The sequence below is a fragment of the Galeopterus variegatus genome, unplaced genomic scaffold, assembly GCF_000696425.1.
Source record: "Galeopterus variegatus unplaced genomic scaffold, G_variegatus-3.0.2 Scaffold5385, whole genome shotgun sequence".
Taxonomy (NCBI): Eukaryota; Metazoa; Chordata; class Mammalia; order Dermoptera; family Cynocephalidae; genus Galeopterus; species Galeopterus variegatus.
Window position 1 is genome coordinate 260,007 of NW_007731496.1, and position 10,273 is coordinate 270,279.

At 41.8% G+C, this 10,273-nt stretch overlaps 1 pseudogene; it reads left to right on the forward strand.

The window, feature by feature from the left end:
• The window catches only part of LOC103604774, a 24,837-nt pseudogene extending 21,306 nt beyond the window's left edge, over nt 1-3,531 (forward strand).
• Nucleotides 3,532-10,273: the final 6,742 nt, after the last annotated feature.

Consider the following 10,273-nt stretch of genomic DNA (forward strand, 5'->3'; position numbering starts at 1 on the left):
ATCCCATATAGAGACCGGTCCGCTCACTGGTTGAGCGCGGTGCGGGCGTGACACCGAGGGTGGCGATCCCGTTGCCGGTCGCAGTACGGGCGCGACACCAAGGGTTGCCATCCCGTTACTGGTCACGAAAAAAAAAAGACAAAAAGGAAAAAAAAAAACAAAAAACAAAAAACAAGACCTCATGAATGTAAGGAATGTGGGAAGGTCTTCAGCTGTTGATCACAATTTATTCAACAGAGAATTCATACTGGAGAGAAACCCTATGAATGTAGGTGTATTAGTCCATTTTGTGTTGCTATAACAGAAATACCTGAGACTGTGTAATTTATAAAGGAAAGAGGTTTATTTGGCTTATGATTCTGGGACAGCTGCATCTGGCAAAGGCCTCAGGCTGCTTCTACTCATGGTGGAAACTGGCAGGGAGCCAGTGGGTACAAGCAGATCACATGGTGACAGGAAGCAAGGGAGAGGAACAGAGAGAGAGAGAAGTTACCAGGGTCTTTTTAAGCAATGAGCTCTTGTGGGAACTAATAGAGCAAGAACTCACTCATTAATCCCCCCTCCCCTAGGGAGAGCATTAATCCATTCATGAGGGATCCACCTCGTGACTCAATCAGTTTCCAACACTGCACATTGTAGATCAAATTTCCACATGAGTTTTGGAAGGGACAACACATCCAAACTCCATCATTCTGCCCCTGGCCCCTCAAAACTCATGTCACTCTCACATACAAAATACAATCATTCTATCCCAACAGTCCCAAAAGTCTTAGCTTGTTCCAGCACCAACTTGAAAGTCCGAAGTCCAAAGTCTCCTCTGAGACCAAAAGCAAAAGTCCTTCTAGCTGTGAACCTGTAAAAGTCAAAACCAAATTTATCTACTGCCAAGAAACAATGGTGGAACAGACATTGGGTACATGTTCCCATTCCAAAAGGGAGGAATAGGCTCCAAACAAGTCCGAAACCCAGCAGGGCACACATTATGTCTTAAAGCTCCAAAATACTGTTCTTTGACTCCAAGTCGTGCATCCTGGGGACAATGGGAAATCTGGGCCCCCAAAGCCTCGGGCACCCTTGCTCACACAGCTCTGCCAAGCTTAGCCTTGCCTGTAGCTTTTCTAGGCCTGCGTTGCATGTTACCAGTGGCCCTGCAGTTCTGGGGTCCTGGCAGCAGCTCTGCTGCCTTGGCTCTACCAGAAGTTTCCCTGGAGGGGGCTTTCTGTGGGGACTCTGACCCCACTTTACTGCTCAGCTTTGCTATAGTAGATGTCCTTTGCAATGGTTCCGCCCCTGTGGCAGGTCTCTGCCTGGGCCCCCAGGCTTTGCCATACATCCTCTGGAATCTAGGTGGAGGCTGCCACGCCTCCACTGCACTCACATCCTGCTGGCCTGCAGACCTAACACAACGTGGGTGCCACCGAGATTTTGCATTTCTACTCTCCAGGGCTGCTCCATGAACCACACTTGGGGCCACTCCAGCTGGAGCAGCTGGGATGCAGGAAGCAGGATCCCAAGGGCAGCTGCACCCCAGGTCTGTCCTCCAGGATAATTCAGTCCTTCTAGGCCTCAGGGTCTGTGATGTGTGGGCACCCTTCCAGACTTCTCAAAAGCCTGCAGGACTTTCCTCTCATTTTCTCCACTATTAGCATCTGGCTGCCTCACTGCCAAGATAATGTCTTTAGCAACAAGTTTATCTGCTTCACCCTTGCATTGTTCTCCAGCTCTCTGCTTCTTTACTGCATGGCCAGGCTGCAAAGTTTCCAAATCTTTATGCTCTGCTTCCTTTTTAATATGTTATGCCTTTGCTGCCATAACTCAGAGTAGGCTGTTAGAAGTAGCCATGCAGTGTCCTTAATGCTTTGCTGCTTAGAAATTTCTTTGGCCAAATGGTCTGGTTCACAACTCTTAAGTTCCAACTTCCACAAAGTCCAAGGGCATGGACACAATGCAGCCAGGTTCCTTGCTATGGTGTAGCAAGGGTTATCTTTTGTCTAATTCCCAATAAGTCCCTCATTTCTATCTGAGACCTCATCGTCCGCATGGCCTTTACTGTCCACATTTCTATCAGCATTCTGCTCACCACATAAGTCTCTAAGAGATTTCAAGCTTTCCCTTGTATTTTTCTCTTCTTCTAAGTCCTCCAAACTCTTTCAAGCTTTCCCTTGTATTTTTCTCTTCTTCTAAGTCCTCCAAACTCCTCCAACCTTTGCCTATTACCCAGTACCAAAGCCTTATCCACATTTTCAGGTGTCTGTTTAGCAACACCCCACTCCTCAGTACCAATTTTCTGTTTTAGTCTATTTTGTGTTGCTATAACAATACCTGGAACAGGGTAATTTATAAAGGAAAGAGGTTTATTTGGCTTATGATTCTGGGACAGCTGCATCTGGCACAGGCCTCAAGCTGCTTCTACTCATGGTGAAAAGTGGCAGGCAGACAGTGGGTACAAGTAGATCATGTGGCGAGAGGAACCAAGAGGGAGAGAGAGAAGGTGCCAGGGTCTTTTTAAGCAACGAGCTCTTGCTGGAACTAATAGAGCAAGAACTCACTCATTAATCCCCCCTCCCCCAGGGAGAGCATTAATCCATTCATGAGGGACATGGCCCCATGACTCAATCGGTTTCCAACACTGCCACATTGGAGATCAAATTTCCACATGAGTTTTGGAGGGAACAACACATCTAACTCCATCAGTAGGGAATATGGGAAGGCCTTTGGTTATGGTTCACAATAGATTTCAGAAGATTCATACTGGGGAGAAACCCTATGAATGTAGGGAATGCAGGAAGGCCTTTATTCAACTATCATACCTTACTCAACATCTCAGAATTCACACTGATGAGAAGTCATATGAATGTAAGGACTGTGAGAAGGGCTTTAGTTGTGGCTCTGAACTTAGCATCAGAGAACTCATACTGGTTAGAAACCCTATACATGTAAGGACTGTGGAAAGGCCTTTAGTTGTGGTTCACAACTGGTTCAACATCAGAGAATTCATACTGGAGAGAAGCCTTATGAATGTAAGGAATATGGGGAGACTTTTAGGCATGCCTCACAACTTACTTGACATCAGAAAATCCACTTTGGTGAGAAACCATATCAGTGTAGGGAATGTGGGAAGGCTTTTATTCAACTATCATGCCTTATTCGACATCTAAGAATTCACACTGGTGAGAAGCCTTATGTATGTGAAGATTATGAGAAGGCCTTTGGTTGTGGCTTTGAACTTACTCCGCATCAGAGAGCTCATACTGGTGAGAAACCCTATGCATGTAAGGACTGTGGAAAGGCCTTTAGTCACGGTTCACACCTTATTCAACTGTTCAACATTAAAGAATTCATAGTGGTGAAAACCCCTGTAAGTGTAAGGAATGTGGGGAGGCCTTTATTCAACAATCATATCTTACTCAACATCAGAGAATTCATACTGATCAGAGGCCCTACTTATGTAAGGAATGTGGGAATGCTTTCATCTGGAGCACCAAACTCACTCGACATCAGAGAGTTCATATTAGGGGGGATAAGCAATGAATGTAAGCAAAGTACAAAGGTCTTGCTTTGTGGCTCACAACTTTGCAAAAGATAATTCATGCTTTGTATAACCCTATGAATAGAAATGATTTTGAAAAGCCTTTATTCAGAGCTCCCACCTTACTCAACATCAGAAAATGCATACTTTTGAGAAATACTATGTACGTGGGAAGGCCATTAGTCTTAGCTCAGGACTTAAGCAATCATCACAGAATTCATACTGCAGGGGAAAAAACTTATGAATGTACAAACATTGCAAGGCCTTTAGTCATAACTCACACACCATCAGAGATTGTATACAGATGATAGAAAGTGGGAAGGCCTTTAGTCACGGCTCACCTACAGGCAAGAAACCTTGTTATAAGCTATGTCAGAAAGCCTTTATTCATAGATTGGACCTGTTCAATGTCACATAATTCATAATGGTGGGAAACCTAAGAATGTTAGGAATACAGAAAAGCCTTTCATTAGGATTCACAACTTGTTCGTTGTGAGTAAATTCATAAATTGATATAGGGAAACTTTCCCTTCTAACACATCAGCTGTGTAGCATTAATCACTTTACTAGAGGAAAATCCTATGTGTGTAAATCCCATATGCTTTATATCTATACCTTACTCAGCATCAGAAAATTTATTCTGGATAAATAATATTAGAATGTAAAAATCGATCACAACTTACACTTTATTAAACTTGAGAGAGCTCTTTCTAGAAAACTTTTAAAACCCATGTGCTATGGGTTAAGTGTGTCCCCCAAAAGTTCATGTATTGGAAACTCGACCCGTATTGTAAAAGTGTTGAGAGGGGAAAGGTAGGGACTTTGAGAGGTGATTGGATCATGAGGACTGTGCCCTTGTGAATGGATTGATCCATTTGTGGAGTAATGGGCATGGTTCTGATGGCTTTATAAGGAGCGCAAGTGAGATGGTTAGCTCTCTCTTGCTCAGCCCATTCTAGCCATGTGACACTGGGCACCAGGGGCCCTGTACACACTTCACCCTGAAGAAGGTCCTAATCAGATATGTTTCCTGGACATTGGACTTCCCAGCCTCTAAAGCTAAGAAATAAGTTTAATTTCTTTACAAATTACCCAGTTTCAGTATTCTGTTATAAGCAACAGAAGTGGACTATATATCATATGTTTTAATCTTACTTCTATTGCTGTCTTATTACTGGTACATTGAGTTCAGTTCCTCACTCATTTGTTTTATTTTATTTTATTTTATTTTTTTAAAAGATGACCGGTAAGGGGATCCTAACCCTTGACTTGGTGTTATCAGCACCACACTCTCCCGAGTGAGCCACGGGCCGGCCCAGTTCCTCACTCATTTGTGAGCTGGAAGGAATTAAATATTTTAACCCATATATTGTCTGGCACATATTTCCAATAAATGTTAATGATACCACTATCAGTAGCATTATTATTAGGCATTAAAGATGAGTGGAGAATCCTGTATGTTTAATCAGTATAGGAAAGGCTTTTGTCTCTTATTGCATGGAAGAAAACTCCAGAATGTAATGAACATGAGTGGGGCTTTACTCAGATCCATTTTGCTTCTCCAGAGAGGATTTGCACTTTTTTGCTATGCCCTGGAGACATTAACAGTGAATTCATTTTAAGTTAAAATTCTTGACTTGCAGTTTTTCAGACCTTGAAAATACTGTGTATTCAGTTCCTAAATCCATTAGAGGCCTTACCTGTGACCACAAATTCTCCAGTGATACTTTTCCTTCACCAAGAACCAATGTGAAGGTAAACATTTTTTATTTCTGTCTTACCTGTAGCATGGGTTTTTTTCTGCTTCCATTTTTTCCCTGAGGATAACCATTTGAGCTGTTTGTTTTTGCATTTTTCTATCTAGCCTCTCACCATAAATGGGCCCAGGCCTTTTCTCTTGTCCCGTATGGACATGTAGCTGTCATGACAAAGCCTCTAGGACACCAAGGATTGGCAGATGCCCCTTGGGGCTTCCAACAGCTATTAGTATGTGTTCATGCCATCCCTGCCTTAAAAAATCTCCCTTAATTCTTACCAGTTCATGATATTTTTAAAGTGCTCTTTCAATAGATCCTACATCTGTAAAAATTTGCTACAAATAGTTTTTCAGTCTATATAGTTCATTGTATTGTCAAAAGAAAAGCTACCCCCGGGGCTGGCCCAGTGGTGCACTGCTACAGTGCGCCGCTTGGGACCGCGGCGGCGCTCCCGCCGGGGGTTCAGATCCCACATACAGACTGGTTCCTGGTCACTGGCTGAGCGAGGTGCGGGCGCAGCACCGAGGTTTGCGATCCTGTTGCAGGTCCAGGTCCGGTACGGGCGCGACACTGAGGGTTGCGATCCGTTGCCGGACACGAAAAAAGACAAAAAGGAAAAAAAAAAAAGAAAAGCTACCCCCACTCTTTGTCCTATTTCTGTAGAGTTTTTTTCATAGCAGTTGTTACTGTGTAATATGTGTGTACTTGTTGTGTTCTATGTTTCTTCTTCTTAAGAATGTAAGCTCTAAGAGGGCAGTAACTTGTAAATTTGTTATTTCCACAACTCTAGGAAAGCCCCTGGCCTATAATACAGTTCAGATTTGTCTAGATAGAGATGAAAGAGAGAGAGAGAGAAATATAAAAAGATAGATCTAGATAGAGATGATGCAAAAAAGCAGGATAAATCACTGGGAGAAAAGAGGCCTCCCTCCCAAATACGTAGATCCATGGCTAATGCTTATCACAGCACGTGGACAGCAATTCTTCTGATCACTGTGACTGCTTAGGAGCGGTAGAGGGAATAATCTCTTTTGTATCACCACACACACACACACGCACACACACACACACACACACACAACTTTAGCAGGTAAGGAAACACTAATAAAACAAATAAGGAAAGAATGAAATGTTTGCCTTGATGCTCTATGAGTTTGCTGAAAATGAGAAAATGAGAAATGATTCAGACCTGAGATCCTTGATTCTTCTAACATCTACTGAGGCAGTAGGAGTTTCTAATGGCCAGAGATTGCAAGAAACCGAGGCAGTGTTCCCTGATTCGTCCATTGGACTCAGTGGGTCCTGTCTGCTGGTATATCCTTGTCCCCTATACACAGCATGAGTTCTGACATGTAATAGATGCTTAATTAAGCAAACTTATCATGGATTAATATAATCAGAGCACTCCTGATTTCTTATTTCAAACAAGACCCCATTCCTGAAGAATGTAATGAAATTTTGGAAATCAAAGGAACTGCATCTCTCAAGCTCCCATGGGAGTATCATGAGAAGAAGGTAAGAAGTCCATAGAGAATAGGAGAAGTTGGGCACTCAGAGCACAGCAACTTGGTGTCCACCCTCTGCCCAAGTACTCGAAGGAAAGGGTCCACGAGGAAGATGGGGATGAGGCGAGAAGGGAAAGTTAACTTTGCTCCTTCCCTGCCAATTGGAAATTTAAATACAAGTCTACAAAATGTTTAATAATTTTTAAAGACTTAAAAATTGATCTTGGAAATGGATAAGATGACTTTATTCAGTCATCTCCTTTTCTGGGCAATGACATATATTTTCACTTTTGAGAGGAAAGATGTTTCTTTTCTTCTGGGAGACCCAGCCTGGTCAGAAGGAGGTGGCAATCATGGGATGAGATGCCAGTGTAATGATAATAGTTCCGCTCAGTAACGTTGTCATAGTCATGGGTGTCTGTCACATGATTTCTGATGATTAAACCTTTTCTAATATTCTGCTGAAGCAATTGCTGTGTAATTGAAGTTTACATTCTTGATAGTCTACTTGTAGGCTTCAAGGGGTCACCTCAGGATAATTTATTGTTCTCAGTGTTGATCCAGAAGTAGAAAGAGACCTGCCTCTATTTCAAGGATATTCAGGTGTAAGATCAATCAAGGTGAAAGTGGTAGTGATAAGTTTCAAATGTGTGCGTTGGAAGTTTTTCCTTCTTGAAGTATTGATTGATATGGCAGTACCTCACTGTCAATGTGTGGGGACAATGTCAAAATCTAAACCTCACCTTGTCACACTTTAATAAGAATCGTAGTTTCTTATTTAAAAAATGGAGCTGTTAAATTTTTCTTAAGTGGGTCAGTGAGAGCAAATAGAATAAAATCGTTTGATTAAGAGGCTATGTAATATTGAATCTCCATCTCTTGTTCTAGCTCCACCATTATCTCTTTGCCACTGCTCTCTCCCAGTATTTTTAATGCCTTATTCCAGCCTAATCAAGTTCTGTTATAATATTTTACGACCTACCCTATGATCCATCTCTCTTTAATGTATTTTCTTATTTCACACACACAAGAAAGTTCTATTTCTCATTCTAATTCTTTGACACATATTCTTCAAGGGTCTATCCCAGGACACAATATTGAGCAGTGGCCTCCTTATCTCAGTAATCCACTGCATGCCCTGACTTTGTTCTCCTTTAGTTTTGGAGCACAGATGAAGGATCTCTCCACCAGTCACTGCCATCAATTAAAGCATCAAATTCTGGTCATTATTCTCATTTCTCTGCGTCTGGCTTCTCACCTGTTCATGTAGAGATAGGTGTAGCTATCCTATATCTATAGCACGTGTTGATGGAGTTACTACCGTATGCAAGAATTTTCCTTTTGGAGAAGACATTGGAGGCAGGCATAGAAATTATTGTGCCCATAATGTATGTAAGTGGGTGCTATTATATGTGTGCCCTTTTCCAAAATATTTAAACTAATGGAGCTGTATGCAAGAATTTTCCTTTTGGAGAAGACATTGGAGGCAGGCATAGAAATTATTGTGCCCATGATGTATGTAAGTGGGTGCTATTATATGTGTGCCCTTTTCCAAAATATTTAAACTAATGGAGCGTCTTTTTCCTCTTCTTTTGGATGGAATAGTAACTGTTACAGACTGAATTGTGTTTCACCCAAAATTCCTATGTAGAAGCCCTCACCCCAAGGGACTATGTTTGGAGATAAGGTCCTTTAAAGAGGCATTTAAGGTTAAATGACATCTAAGGGTGAGGCCCTAACCCAATAGGAATGGTGTCCTTATAAGAGGAGGAAGAGACACTATGGATGTGAACACAGAAAAGAAGGTCATGTGAGGACCCAGTTGAAGGTGGCCGTCTGCAAGCCAATGGCCGAGGCCTCTGCAGAAACCAATCCTGTTAACACCTTGATGTTCAGCTTCCAGCTTCTAGAATTATGAGACAATAAATTTCTGTTGTTTAAGCTACCCAGTCTGTGGTATGTTGTCATGGCAGCCCTAGAAGACTAATGCAGTGACTTTTCAGGATATCTGTGAAATGTAAAGGAAATAATGGTCCTGACATTTTCATAGGTTCTTTAAATAGTCTGGTAGAGCTGGGGCTGATTGTGTCAAACAGATCTTAAGTAGGTTTACACAGGAGAAAATAACTGAAGGAGGACTTCCAGGTTTATTATACCTCATTCTCTTTCCTGGGGGAAATGGAAAATGAGTCTGTTCTTATTTCACAGGACGGGTGATATGAGGTAAGACACTTACAGCACAAGCACCTCAGCTGAGAACCTATTTCTGTTTTTAGAGGGAGTCACTTCAGGTCACAGCTCTGCACGTCTGCTCTGTGGTAGTGAGCACACTACTGAAGCACCTGTGCTCTGGAAGGGCTGCCATTCAGAACAAGCGTGCACAGTGTTGCGTGTGCTGTGAGCATGTTTTTCCAGGGCTGGGATCATTTGTTGAACAGAACAGTGACTTTCCCAGTGTTGAAAGCAGGACTATTGAGTTTATGGTAGGAAAACATTTTCAAGTTTCTCTCAATTATCTAGGTTATAGCATATTCTCTTTGAAACTTTGTATTAAAGTAATGACACTGGTACTCATAAGTAAGGGTAGTTTTTGAATTTGAATTTTTAATTACATCTGCCCTGCGGGCCTAGTCAGAATTTATTAATGGGGACCTCTTCATTCCTTTGTTATGGCATTATTCTGTTCCAAGACACAGTGAAGTTAAAATAAACAGTATTGATAAGGCATCTACAGCACACAGGTAATTATGCAGGACCTATTTTAAAAAATAATCAAAGTGGTTATTTCCCAGATGATCCCTGCAGCAATTATGAGTGAAATCTCTCTCTTTTTAGAGCTATTTCTCATTCTTTTGTTCATTTAAACACTTACTTAAACATTTCAATCTTAATATTATGAGTTTAAACATTTTCACTAAAGAAAGTTGTGAAACTACATAAATGGTATAAAAATACATTAAAATTCTATCATGTAATTGTCTTCACAACTCTGTGAGGTGAAATTTATTATCCTCATCCTATAGATGAAGGAAATTTTTGGTTTAGGAAAAATTTCTGTATTATTTGTCTATTATAGCATAACAAATTAGCCCAAAATTTAGCAGCTTAAAGCCACAAATATTTATTATTTCAGTTTTTGTGCATCAGAAATCTGATGCAGCTTAGCGCAGTGCCTCAAATTCGAGGTCTCTCATTAGTCAACTGCTGGCTGGGGCTGCTGTCTCATCTGATGGCTTTTCTGGGGGAGGATTTGCTTCTAAACTCACTTATGTGGTGGTGGCAAGATTCAGTTCCTTGTGGTTGTTTGGCTGAGGCCTCAGTTCCTCAGTGGCTGTTAGCTGGAGGCCTCTCTCACTTCCTTGCCAAGTAGGCCTCACTAGAGGGCAGCTCACAATGTGGCAGCTAGCTTCCTGTGGAGCAAGCATGACAGAAGCCACGGTTTCTTTCTAACTTAATCTCAGAAGTGACATCTTGGCACTATT